Below are 13,857 nucleotides of genomic sequence, written 5' to 3'. Positions count from 1 at the left end.
AGCCGTTTTAGCAGGAGGGAAATACTTATATAGAAACTTTTGGGCTAGTTCATCCCAGGTGTTTACCGAACCAACTGGGAGGGTATTAAGCCAAGCCTTACCTCGGTCTTTTAGTGAAAATGGAAACATTCGTAGGAGGATGGCGTCATTTGATGCTCTGTTGATCCGAAAAGTATCACATATTTTTCAAAAAGTTGGTAATATGTAAATGGGGATCTTCGTCCGCAAGCCCGTGGAAAGTTGCGGAGTTTTAGAGCATTTGGATCAAATGCGGCCGAAGTTCGAAGTTGTTGGCATCGACATTCGGCGCATTGATAGCGGCGCCAAGATTACCTACGGTGGGTCGTAGGTAATCCATGAGGGTACGTTAATCCGCCATTGGAAGTGGGTCCCCCGAAACTTTCTCTTGGTTTTTAGCTTTAAGTCTTTTTCTTAGAAAGCGTTCGGGTTCGTCTAGAGGTTCTTTTATGTCCCTGCTGGAACTGGAGCTCATACACTGCGTAGAAAGTTCAGGTGCGGCGCCTGGGTTCCAAGTCCTGCAATAAAAACAAAAAGAACGTTGGTCAGAAGTTTCACCACGGCCCCGTGCTCAGATGAACACGGCCCGTGGTCGGAGTTACAGTGATTGTATCCCGGATCCCTGTTACTGGAGAGCTAGACACGGCCCCGTGCTGTACCAACACGACCCCGTGCTCAAATCTCTGTAACTCGGAAAATAAAATCTGCCTGTAACAATGCTGGGCACGGCCCGTGTCCGACAAGGCACGGCCCTGTGCTGCAGTCTGCAGAAGCTGAAGATTTAAAAAAAAATCCTAAAAAAAGTAAAATAAGAAAAACGATTAGACCGTTGATTCCTAACTTTCTTAAAATCCTTGTATCCCCGGCAACGGCGCCAAAAACTTAATGTGTATCGAGTGTGATATATTTTTATGTATATTTTTAGCCCTTTTTAACACTTTAGTCAAGTTTTAAATTTATAAAACACGATATTCAACTAACACTAAACACACATATGGGCAAGTGCACCCATCGTGAGTGTAGTATAGCGTTGGTAAGATACCGAGGTCGTCCAAGGACACAAGAGCTTTGGTTTATCCTCAAGTCTAATCAAATCGAAAATTTAGAAAAAGGTTTTAAACATGAAAATAAAAACTCAAAATGCTGAAAATAAAAATAAAATAAAAACAGATAGACAAGATGAATCACTTGGATCCGACTCGCCTTTAGTGTAACCTTTGATGTTTTCCGCACTTTTGCACTTTTTAAGAGATTATCTTAGTTATAGTAGTAGGCCCCTCGTTTGAAGGTGACGTTACCCTCAACCCAGTAGTTTGAGTCAGCAAGGATACAATCCTAAAGGGTTGGACTATTGAAAGATAATTAATTAAGTTATTAATGCGTACTATGGTAGGCCCCTCTTTTGAAGGTGACGTTACCCTCGGCTAAGTGGTTTGAGTCAGCAGGGATAAAATCCCAAGTAGCCGGGTTAATGTATTAATAGTAGTTTACTTATGAGGGGATCAAGCCATTTGTACCCCCGCCATCCAATACCAGTGGATATTGAAGGAGGTCCTAGTAAGCTTGACCTAGGTCCTTGCAGGATCTATACACTAAACAAGGCAAGAACCTTACCAAACCATTCCCTTAACCCCCGACGAGGTAGCCAACATATCTCTATATAGACCATAGAGATATGAATGGTGTAAATCTTTTATTTTATATAGATAGTAAAATAACGCCAAGACACCACGGACAAATGATAAGGAAGTTTCACCTTCAACATAAGAAACTAGTTATTAAATTCATTAATACAAAACCAAATAAAAAGTGCGAAAATATTAAAAAACAAAAATATTACACTAAATGTTTGTCTTCACCAAGTGATGTAAGAGACTTAGGCAAACATCGCCTTTGATTGTCAAGAACTCTTACTATCAATCTTGGATCCCGAGACTACTACGCACACTCTATGATGGATGATGATGGTGGATGAGGGTGTTGTGATGGTGGTGGAGTGTGGGTGAAGTGGGAGAGAGGTGGTTTGTCAATGGATGCCTTTGAAGTGAACCAAGTACCTCTATTTATAGCCTGCACAGAAGCCCGGACATGGCCCGTGTCCATTGGGCACGGCCCCATGTCCATCCACTTTCTCTTTCTTCATTAATTGCAGTTTGTCTGCATTAGTTGACCACGCCCCCGGGTCCGCTGGGTCGGCCCCGTGTGTAGAAGCGTATCTGTACTATCAAGATTTGCTTGGATTCTATGAATCTTAGCATTGACCACAGCTGTGTTGAGCTGGGCACGCCCCCGTGTTGGGAAATAGAAGCTTCTACAACTTTGTCTTTTTTGTAGACACTTGGGCACGCCCCTGTGTCCACTCGGCACGGGGCGTGTTCAGCCTTCTGATCTCTTGTTTTTTGCTTGGGAAGATGCTGTCGAGGGGTTGAGCATGCCACGTTTATTCCTCTTCTTGTATTTATGTTAGATTTAGCTGTATTTTTGCTTCTTTTGTTCATTTGCGCTCGTTTACCTGAAAATACAAAAGGAAGACAAAAGCACACTTTTTCCAACATTAGTACTAAAAAGGGTTAGTTTTATGTCTCATTTGATGTAATTTATATGTTACATTTACACACATCAAGGGTAACGTCACCTTCAAAAGAGTGGCCTACTACTATAACTAAGAGAATCTCTTAAAAAGTCCGGAAGTGCGAAAATTATCAAAGGATACATTAAAGACGAGTTGGATTCAAGTGATTCTATCTTGTCTATCTGTTTTTATTTTTTATTTATCTTTTCATTTTTAGTTTTATTTTCATGTTTCAAAACCTTTCTCAAAAATTTAGATAAATTAGACGTTGAGGATAAACCGGTATTAAAAGCTCTTGTGTCCTTGGACGACCTCGGTATCTTAGCAATACTATACTACGCTCACGATGGGTGCACTTGCCCAAGTGTGTGTTTAATGTTAGTATAATATCGTGTTTTATAAATTTAAAACTTGACTAATGCGTAAAATGGGCTTAAAATATTAATAAAATCATATCACACCTAATACACACCACCACCATCATTGTCAGGTTCGCCATATTTTACAACTGTAAAACAACTCTGCAGTGAAAAGGACAAATCACAAAAGGTAAAGGACAACAGTAAAAGGGCTAGTATTTGACAGGTTTAGTAGTTGACAATTGTTAAAGCAAAATGAATGGTTAGATTACAAATATCACGGGTAGACGTGCACAAAGTAACCGGTTAAAATTGTAAATGGTTAATAACTTATCGATGAGGTTCCAATGAGTGGTCATTTTTGAAACCGCAAGTTAGTAACAGGTTAGGGTTTTTTTTAGAAATAAGTGGTTATTTTTACCCAATTTTTAACCGATGTACTGGTTAACCGAAAAAAACACTGAAAATTTTTTGAAAATAACCGGTTATTAACCAACTGTCATTACAAATTGTCAAATTTTGTTTACGCCGGTTTGTGCACCTCAAATCACATGCAATAATCCCAAAAAATAAAGCTAATAAAAGGGGTCCTAGCTTCAACGATAAACTGTATATTAGAGAAGTTAGCGACACACTGTCCAGAATATTGCATTGGGTGTATCGTTGAACGTGACTCTTGCAAGACCAAAGTCACAGATCTTGAGTTTGCAGTCAGCATCTTCCAATATATTTTTCGGCTTCAAATCTCTGTGAAAAACATCTGCTGCAAAAAAATAACTAATTCAATACCAAAATGCATAAAAATATATACATAAAATGACCATAGTATATATATAACCTTTATGTATGTATTTTCAGATTAACCTAGAGATCCAGCTGATGCAAGTTTATTTAATAGCTTGACCAATAAATGAAGTACAATAAAGACAGATGAATTTGACTATTAGTTAACATGTGACAAAAAAAACCCAATTTTTCAAAACAAAGAATACCTACGATGAGATATGATACATCGTCAATAGCCAAACGTGATAAGAAATGCCGCTACGGCTGCAAACAGAGTTGCCACGCCAAGTAGCAAGCCACCATGATCGCCAGATAATGCTTCAAATCCCAAATAAATTGACAAACATACAGTCTATACTTTTCACCACGAACACAAAAAAGCCTGTCTTTTCATTACTACTGTCAACAGCAAAACCACCAGTATCACAGCCGAAACAACAGCGAGAAACAACATGGCCAACACCACTAACACAATCGTTTAATCAATCTCAGAAATCAAAACAAAATTACCAACATAAATCGACTCAGATCAAGAAAAGATCATCATCGTCGTTGAACCCGCTCAGTAGCGCTACGTTTGCAACCGGAGTTACCATACCAGCAATTCAAGTGTTATGATATCCTTCATCAAGATCATGGCTCAGTGCCGCTACGGTTACAACACATTTGCCACGCCAAGTAGTAAGCCACCATCATCGTCGGATAATGCTTCAAATCCCAAATAAGTCGACAAACATACAGTCTGTACTTTTCGCCACGAACACAAAAAAGGTTGTCCTTTCATTACTACTGTCAACAGCACAACCACTAGCACCAGAGCCGAAACAACAGCGAGAAACAACATGGCCAACACCAATAACACAATCGTTTAATCAATCTCAGAAATCAAAACAAAATTACCAACAAAAATCGACTCAGATCAAGAAAAGATCATCATCGTCGTTGAACCCGCTCAGTAGCGCTACGGTTGCAACCGGAGTTACCAAATCAACATTTCAAGTGTTACGATATCCTTCATCAAGATCACGGCTCAGTGCCACTACAGCTGCAAACAGAGTTGACACGCCAAGTAGCAAGCCACCATTATCGCCGGATAACGCTTCAAATCGCAAATAAATCGACAAACATACAGTCTGTACTTTTCACCACGAACACAAAAAAAGGTTGTCCTTTCATTACTACTGTCAACAGCACAACCACCAGCATCACAGCCGTAACAACAGCGAGAAACAACATGGTCAACACCAATAACACAATCGTTTAATTAATCTCAGAAAACAAAACAAAAATTACCAACATAAATCGACTCCGATCTAGAAAAGATCATCATCTTCGATGAGCCCGCTCAGTAGCGCTACGGCTGCAACCGGAGTTGCGATACCTGGTAGCAAGCCATCGTCAGGTTTGCCTTTGACAACCACAACTTTCTCCTCACTTTCTAAAAAAATCATATGAAGTTACCAGATCTCAAAAAATCATAACTTTACAGATCTGAAAGATATGAAGAAACCCTGGATCCACAAAAATACAAGATACATACAGGGGTAATATGAGTTCTACAAATATACAAGATACCGGATCTGGTGATATGAGGTCTACAAAAACGAAAAGAGTTAAAAAAAACGAAAAGAGAGAAAGGGGTAAGATTCTGAACAAGTACCATAGATCTTAATCGCCTTGCTGAATTGAGAATGAGAGTAGAGCTTTATTTGCAACAATACTCAACTTGCCGAGAATCAACTTCCCGTCTCTCTCTTCTTTTTCTTTCTCTCGCTCTCTTTTTCTGTCTCTGGGTCTCCCTTTGCAAATGAAAAAAAGGGAATATTTAGTGTGTGAACTCGAAAATTAGATTCAAATTTGAAAAATCCTTGTACTCACACCTCAATTGCCGCCGGGTCCCTGATGACTGTCGTAAGGGTCATGCAAAAACCTAATTAAACTACGTAGATAGCGTAAGTAGGGTATCGTATCCACGGGGAATTTGTGGTTAGCGTTAAAGAAATTAATTAAAACTAAATTATCTAAATTGGGGGGTTTGTTTGTTGATTTAAAAGAAAACACAATTTGTCACGAACAGTGTTATCAATATTAAGAAGAAGTAACCTCCACCCGGAATCCCGAATACCCGTTTTAATATAAAAATCCGTTTTCTGATTCAAAACACCACATAGACATGGCCTCGGAATTAATGAATTTGATTAGTTAATAGGGATAGTTTTTAAGATCCACTATGCAACCTAATAACCCGTTTGATTGTATCAATTACCCACCAATTTACCAACCCACTAACAATGCAAGAAAGTTGCCAATACGCTTAATAAATGACAAATAATTAAAACACAAGAAACGTTTGCCAATAATCCAACACAAGTGGTGAAGCTGTACCAGTTACAAGAATCAGAAAAAAAAACAGAAAATTATATCAAACCGTATAAACGTTTATCTGGGTAGCAGTCACCGAAAGATTTAGCCGCATATAATGGTGTTCGTCGTTTCGGTTATCACCCCGAGTTGGTTAGAATTCCTTGAATGACTTGGAAAATAATAAAATAACGCTGATTTCGTCCCCAAGGTTCCAGTATTACGCTTGGGATCCCCCCCAATATTCTCAAAAAGTGATTCATTAAATAATCAATGTTTGGCCGACTTCCTTTTTTAATTCCCCCCAAAATTGCCGTTAACAGCACCTAATCAAGGTTTTCAAAACCGGACCGGGCCGGCCGGTCGGACCGGTCCGACCGGGATCCGGAGCACATACCGGGCCGGTTCAGCATATAAATCGGTTTCAAGATTGGCCCGGCGGTTGGGCCAGGAGCCGGGCGGTCAGGCCGGCGGGTCTTCGCGTAAGGCCGGCCGGCAACATCTATAATCTCCTCCGGCGGTATCTGCAACCTCCTCCGGCGACAAAATCAGGTTGTGAGGGATGGAAAGGCAACGGCAGAACCAAAAGGCATCCGTTGACCCTCCGGCGAACCAATTTGTCGACTAATAACGGGTCTTTACTGTTGCTTTAGGTTAGTTTGCTCCCCCCAAATTTCTGGGATTAGCTTTTTGTTGGTGATGTTTAACGAAACGAGAAGAAATGGAGATGAAACTAGAAGAGTAATTTGCAAGATGAAATGAGAAGAAATGAAGAAATTTCTTGGATTAGCTTTTTGTTGGTTACTGTGTAAAAACTAAAAAAGGAATGAAGATGAAAGATGAAGTCTTAATTTGCAATCTGGCCCTTGATGTTTAAAAGTTTATTTTGAACATTCTACGATGTTGTAACATTGTTTGTAATAGTCCTTAATATTTTAACATCAAACTCAAAATATGTAGGTCCCTGTTTCGGGATCAAAACCGTGATTTTCATGATTATGTTCATAGATGGAAGAGATAAGAGATGATAAACAAACAAACTTTGTATTAATCCGGTAGTAAAACATTACAAGTCGGCCCGATTACATGATAACCGAACTAATACCAAAGAAGTATACATCCGGGGAGAAATCAAGTGGTGATTTCTCCCGGTGAGGTCACAAACCTCCTCCAACTCTCTTGTGTTGCAAATGACCAAGTGTTGGTATTTATACCCAACACAGGTTGTATGGTCGAAGGATCTAACTGACTGATCGATAGATCATCTGTCGATCATTCAGCTTTCGAAAGATACACATATACCTCGAAGGATGACATATCCTTCGAGGTCCATCTTCATCTGTCGATGGATATCTTTCGAGCTCATCGAAGGATATACACACAATCCTTCGATGCCTTATCCTTCGACACCAAACATTATACAACCATAATTTGTCTAGCAAACACACACGGTCAACCGAATAACCCTCTCGTTTGACCACTTCAAACGAGCGGGTCTATACACGTTCGATGGACCGTTTCACTAACTATTACAAATTCAGCGTAAAATAATAACTAATCTATTCGACAAGCATCGGACACAAAATCTGCATCAACAAATTCCCCCTTGTCCGTTGCTGTCGAATGCTGAAAATGCAACTGCAATCGATCTTCAGTCAAGTATTCATCTTCTCTGTGTTAACAAATTCCCCCTTGACCGATGATCCAGGTAAGTAGTATCTTGATGCTCCTTGTATAACATTTCCCCCTCAAAGTACGCGTATCCGAGTTGGGTGTTGTGCAATTTCCTCAAAAGGCTCAATTGACCGATCTTCCGCTGATCTTCCAATACTCCAACCGGCATTTGATAAGGGTTCCATTCTTTAAAAACTGCATCAAGTCTTGATCTTCAAGCATACTACATTGATAGAGATTTCTGGTGAACTGTCTTCTGTAAACCGTCTTTGTGGAATCGACCAAGTAATGCACTTTAATCTTCAGCATCAACACTCAGGAAAGTCAGCTAGACCAAGTGTATCCCTTGCAAGCTCAACCAAACGGCACGCTTAGTTGAACTACATCCAGATCTCATTGTCTCGCCTTTGTGAAGTTGACCACGTAATGCACTACAGATCTTCAGCATCAGTACTCAGGAAGTCAGCTTGACCAAGTACATCGTTTGCAAACTCAACGAATTGAGTTACCCCCAGATCCCTGTAAAATCCCAAAGAAACATCAAACCCAAAACAGAATCCTGCAGGTCTTCAGCCTTGAACTATCAACTTCCATAAAGATTCCCCAGGTCTTCAGTAAACAGCGCTTTGACACTACTGTCGACTTTAGATACCTGTATGTTTCCGTGCAAAACTCTTCACGCTGGCTGGAGAATTAATTAAAATCCTCAAATATGTGTCTGTGCAAAACATTCCACGCAGAACCGTCTGTATCACTAGAAAATCACAACCTCTACCACCTATGATTGCGTTTATAAATTTACCGAAGAAATTCAACATATGAAAATTTTTATCCCCCCATTTCTTTGGTAAAATCTCTAAACCTTAACAGATTCTTTCCACTTCAAAGAAAACTGTCGTCAATTTCACATAACAAATTCTCTCCACTGAGTAGAATTTATCTTCAAATGTTCACCAATTCCCTCCACTGAGCGGAACTGTCATCATTCTTCATTGAATGTTCTCGGTTCCGAAAATTCACGAAAACGACTTTCTTCTTTGCATATTTTAGTTGAATAAGAACGTCCCCTAGTACCCCGTAGGATCCGACTTGTATCCCCCCAAAGACTTTGTGAACTCGTTAGGACCGGTATTGACGTTCTAGGTTCATACGTTCGTCTTCAAATGCGAGAATATGACAATAAACAAAGTGCTTTCGAACATTTACGAATAACCGGTAACAATCACAAATATTGACGTGCGGAAGCGAACATACCGTGTTGTTTTTGGCCCATAATAGTCGCGTTACCATTTTTGCCATTTGCATCGGTAACCGTGACTACCCCACATTTTTCAAAAATCAAGTTTTCATCATCTCTTGTTTTCATCATGCCGCATCATCCCGCGCGCTCACAAATTCGTACGAATTTGATGTTAAAAATCAACTCAAATAACTTTCACGAACACCCGACCCCTATCAGCATCAAAAACCTTTGTTCCAATGGATCTTTTTTTTTTTTTTTTTTTTTAACATTTGCCCAAAATTTCACACCAAATGGGCCCAATAGAAAAACCTAGCAAAATATAACTTTAGGCGCTATATTTTCACTTTGATACACTTTGTGTGGACGCGACTCGGCTCGGTTCGACTCGGTTTCGACACGGTTAGGTCCGGCTCAAACCCGACGTCACGACATTCCTCCGTCGTGCGCCCCAGAGTTCGACACGCGAAGCACGGAGCGCCGCAAACCCATTCCCGTTTACACCTCACCATGACATCATCATTGTGATGTCATGGTGATGTCACAAGCTTGTCTCATATGGTGAGTTAATGAAAGATTATAACAGATTTGTGAACTGGGCCGTAAACTCTTCATTTGGGCCGAAGACTTGTTTGTAGGCTTTGACTTTTATTTGGGCTTTATTCAAAATTGATCCTTCGAAATTGTTGGGTATTAAGATGATCCTTTGAAGTACTGCTTGATCTTTCGGGGTTGTAAGTGACCCTTCGAAATCAGTTGAATCTGATCCTTCAAAAGGTAAAGATGACCCTTCGAAACATTTGGGGGTAAAGGTGATCTTTCAAAGTTGTTGGGCTTTTGAATTAGTTGATCTTTCAAAATAAAAATGACCTTTCGAAAAACAAAATGATCCTTCGAAACATCAAAATGACCTTTCGAATTCTCTTTGAACTTTCGAAAAACATCACTGAATTTTTTTTCATCTTTCGCAGTTTGAAGGTATCAAGAACATCAAGAACACAGGACTGTGTAAAATTTGCAGATTTGATGAAACACTTTGTAGATAATTTTTGATGATGAAAACTTGAGTATTTAGGAGAAAAACATAAAACCCAACACTCGTTTTAGCACAGATCTGAATATTCGGGTCCAGATCTGAGTTTTTCTCATTTTCACCATTTTTACATCTTGAACAAAAACGCACAAAAATCACAGATCTAGAGCACATGTGACTTAGTAAACGGTTAGATTTACTAAATCGGGCACCATGGCTCTGATACCAATTGTAGGTCCCTGTTTCGGGATCAAAACCGTGATTTTCATGATTATGTTCATAGATGGAAGAGATAAGAGATGATAAACAAACAAACTTTGTATTAATCCGGTAGTAAAACATTACAAGTCGGCCCGATTACATGATAACCGAACTAATACCAAAGAAGTATACATCCGGGGAGAAATCAAGTGGTGATTTCTCCCGGTGAGGTCACAAACCTCCTCCAACTCTCTTGTGTTGCAAATGACCAAGTGTTGGTATTTATACCCAACACAGGTTGTATGGTCGAAGGATCTAACTGACTGATCGATAGATCATCTGTCGATCATTCAGCTTTCGAAAGATACACATATACCTCGAAGGATGACATATCCTTCGAGGTCCATCTTCATCTGTCGATGGATATCTTTCGAGCTCATCGAAGGATATACACACAATCCTTCGATGCCTTATCCTTCGACACCAAACATTATACAACCATAATTTGTCTAGCAAACACACACGGTCAACCGAATAACCCTCTCGTTTGACCACTTCAAACGAGCGGGTCTATACACGTTCGATAGACCGTTTCACTAACTATTACAAATTCAGCGTAAAATAATAACTAATCTATTCGACAAGCATCGGACACAAAATCTGCATCAACAAAATATACGTTATTATATATGACGATAGATTTAAGAATTAATTTTTAGATGGTTATATAGTCAAGCAAGTTTAATCTTCATTACCTTTTTGTTTTTAAGGCAACTAGGGTGTATCCCGCCGCGTTGCGGCAGACAAAGTATGCAACGCACCGGTGAAGTATGAACACCGCGTTGACAGTGTTGACGCGTAGGCACGCGGCGGGGTATTTGGCTTTTATTATGATGTCCAACCCGTTGTCCACCTATAGTCAATATATATATATAAATATTTGAAATATAATTCACTACAATTAGCAATCAACATTACAGCAAGTTTCGAATCAATTTCAATAGATTTTTTTTGTAGTGCCTTGAAATAAAGACTCATGAGGTTTGTCTTCTTTGTTTCATCATTTACTAGTTTGCTAAAGAAATCATACGTAAGAACAATTTGACACAACCATATGCAGATTGACCTGTTACGAAGCAAATGTTACCTATAAGCTGAACGAAAATCCAAGAGCTGACCCGGGAAAGGTCACATGCAAGCTGACCAAAAACCCAAGCAACGATCTAACCTGTATGGCTACACAACCCATGCATGTCAACAAAGAAAAGCATGTGCTTGATGTTGCGTTCCGGCAAAGCATCGATGCTGCATTGTTTACAGCAAAAAAAAAAAAAAAAAAAAAAAAAAAAAAAAAAAAAAAAAACATAAGAAAAGCATACTTTCTACAGGGTATCTCAAGAGTTGGATAAAATAATTTGGCCCTCTAAATATACTATATAAAAAGCTATCCAAACATATTTTACCTTGGCACTGTTTGGAACAATTTGTCTTAACTCTTTTGTATGATATTGAATTATCTGGCGATCCTTTGGTCAGGTCTAGGAATCCAGGTTTAAGTCTCTTACGATTAGATTTTGCTGATTTCATTAGTCTTTTTAGCATACCCAGATGCAAAACCGCAATCTTTTTAACTTGTGATAAAATTATTGAGCTAGTATCAGAAAGCGCTTTTAATGACTCCGATGAAGACAGCTTAAGCGTCGGTTTAGTTGACTCACTGAGCGCAAGCCAAGCTGCACCCATAACCGGACTAACCGCATCCACGACTCCATTAGAAAACCTATTCCACAAAGGCTTTTTACACGCATCACCTTGGCCCTCTGTCTCCAAATCTTCAAAGGAACTCACCTCCACCACGATGTTAGACGGCGACCAATCCAAACAATCGTCACCACCACGATCCGTCACCGCCGATCACGCTGGTGACTCCGGCACCATGACTGTAACCAAATCTGACTCATTGCGAATAACCTGACACAGGGTGACGTCACCGACGTAACTGGGTTTTATTCCAATAAATTGATGTATTAAAAGCTCAAAACTAAATCGAATGATTCATGAACAGATCACAAATTTTCATAAAAAAAATTCCTAACACAAACCACATATAGGAAATATCAACATACCAACATAAGTTTTATTAGTGATTAACTTCCTCTTTTGGCCAAATTTGCAGCACATATTGGACAAACACAAACAAAAATTTAATCTTAGATAAACAATTGATGGCAGAAATCTAAATGTTTGATTCAAGATAATGAATGCAACTTTAAAAATATAATAATGGGAAATTGATACCGGGTTTTTGAGTTCGAAACATTGTTCTTCCTGCAAATGGTAACAAAGCAGAGGGATTTCAATTTCAAAATAAAAAAAAGGCAGGTAAACCAAGCTCTATCATCATCTCCATCCGTTCGGGAAGACTAACATAGAGCGATAGAAGAAAAAGTACCTGGTGTTGTTATTTTTTACTGGATCTTCGATTGAGGACGATTCGGACGCCCTAGCGTTCGATTAGGGCTATAGATGGTGTTGAGCAAGGCTAGGGTTTTGCAGGTAACCGATGTGAGGGACGAAGTCAAAACCTCCGGCGATAAAGGGAAGAAAGGGAATAACTCAGTTGCCACTTTCGATTTCGTTTGTCGCCGGAACTGGATTCGAGGCCTGGCGGTGGTTATCGGTGGCATAAGCGGGTGAGTGACTGTGTGCTGCTGTATAACGGTGGTAGTGACCGACAGATGGAGGTCGCCAAAACCTAGAAGCGAGAACCGTAGCTAAGCCCGACGCACAGTACGCCACCGTTGGGCGTGGTGGCCTGTATGCTTCTCCCAGACCCTCTCTTTTAGGTCTAAAAGTAAGAGAACATAACATTTTTTGTGGGTAAAGTGTAAAACCAAAAAGTTTTGTGGTGATAGTCTCAAAATAGAAAATATGACTGGCGCAAACACCTGATGCCATTTGATATATATAATAATGATATATATAATAATTACAACTTACTTTATTTAACCCAAGTTTTGTAACTTTAGTTGCTTTGTACTCTATTAAAAAAAGGTTTTATATATTTTTTATACATATAACTTAATTCGGGTCTTAAATCCGGTCGAACCGGTCAGACCGGTCCGACCTTTGACCCCATAAAACAACCGGGTCAACCTCCGGTGCGGTTCTGAAAACATTGCACCCAATACTTCCCTACATAGCCTCCTTTAATTTCCTTATGGGCCACATCCTATTTCAACCCTCTCAATATATGATTAATCCAAAGTCTAACTAAGAACGTTGGGTATAGTTGGGCGGGGTTTGGGACATGAGTTGACACGTGGTTTGAGGAGCTTTTCTGGGCTGACCCACATTAAAGACGGTATGGTGGGGCGAGGGTTTGGGGCGTGGCCAGCCCAAATGGTTGTTTTATATTTTTTAAAACAAAAAATTTAAAATTTTTAATGTTTTTTAAATAAAGAAAATTACATAAATAAAGAAAATTACATAAAAAAATTCCTAACGCTTATATTTTTTCTTTATCTCTTCTCTCGTCTCCAACATTAGTTCCAACTCTTCACCCTCTAGGTAATCAATTGGCTGGCCTAGAAATTTCATACCATCTCGTCTT

The 13,857-nt window shown here is 39.5% G+C and overlaps 1 long non-coding RNA gene across 12 annotated transcripts; it reads right to left on the bottom strand.

Annotated features, from left to right (window-relative positions):
* Positions 1 to 3,150: 3,150 nt before the first annotated feature.
* On the bottom strand, positions 3,151 to 13,179 carry LOC110890273. Of its 12 annotated transcripts, XR_004873200.1 has the most exons (9): positions 12,697 to 13,179; positions 12,543 to 12,572; positions 12,371 to 12,401; positions 11,708 to 12,215; positions 11,392 to 11,549; positions 11,000 to 11,157; positions 5,616 to 5,665; positions 3,942 to 5,534; positions 3,151 to 3,712 (listed from the first exon to the last, which is right to left on the bottom strand). It is a non-coding gene; the product is annotated as an uncharacterized LOC110890273 (long non-coding RNA). The 12 variants fall into 12 exon arrangements; XR_004873198.1 differs by lacking the exon at positions 12,371 to 12,401; XR_004873191.1 differs by having other exon boundaries at positions 3,152 to 3,712; positions 12,371 to 12,572.
* Positions 13,180 to 13,857: the final 678 nt, after the last annotated feature.

This window comes from Helianthus annuus, chromosome 11, assembly GCF_002127325.2.
Source record: "Helianthus annuus cultivar XRQ/B chromosome 11, HanXRQr2.0-SUNRISE, whole genome shotgun sequence".
In the NCBI taxonomy this organism is placed as follows: Eukaryota; Viridiplantae; Streptophyta; class Magnoliopsida; order Asterales; family Asteraceae; genus Helianthus; species Helianthus annuus.
The sequence above is the reverse complement of the archived record's forward strand: the minus strand, read 5'-3'. Positions and strand labels throughout refer to the sequence as shown.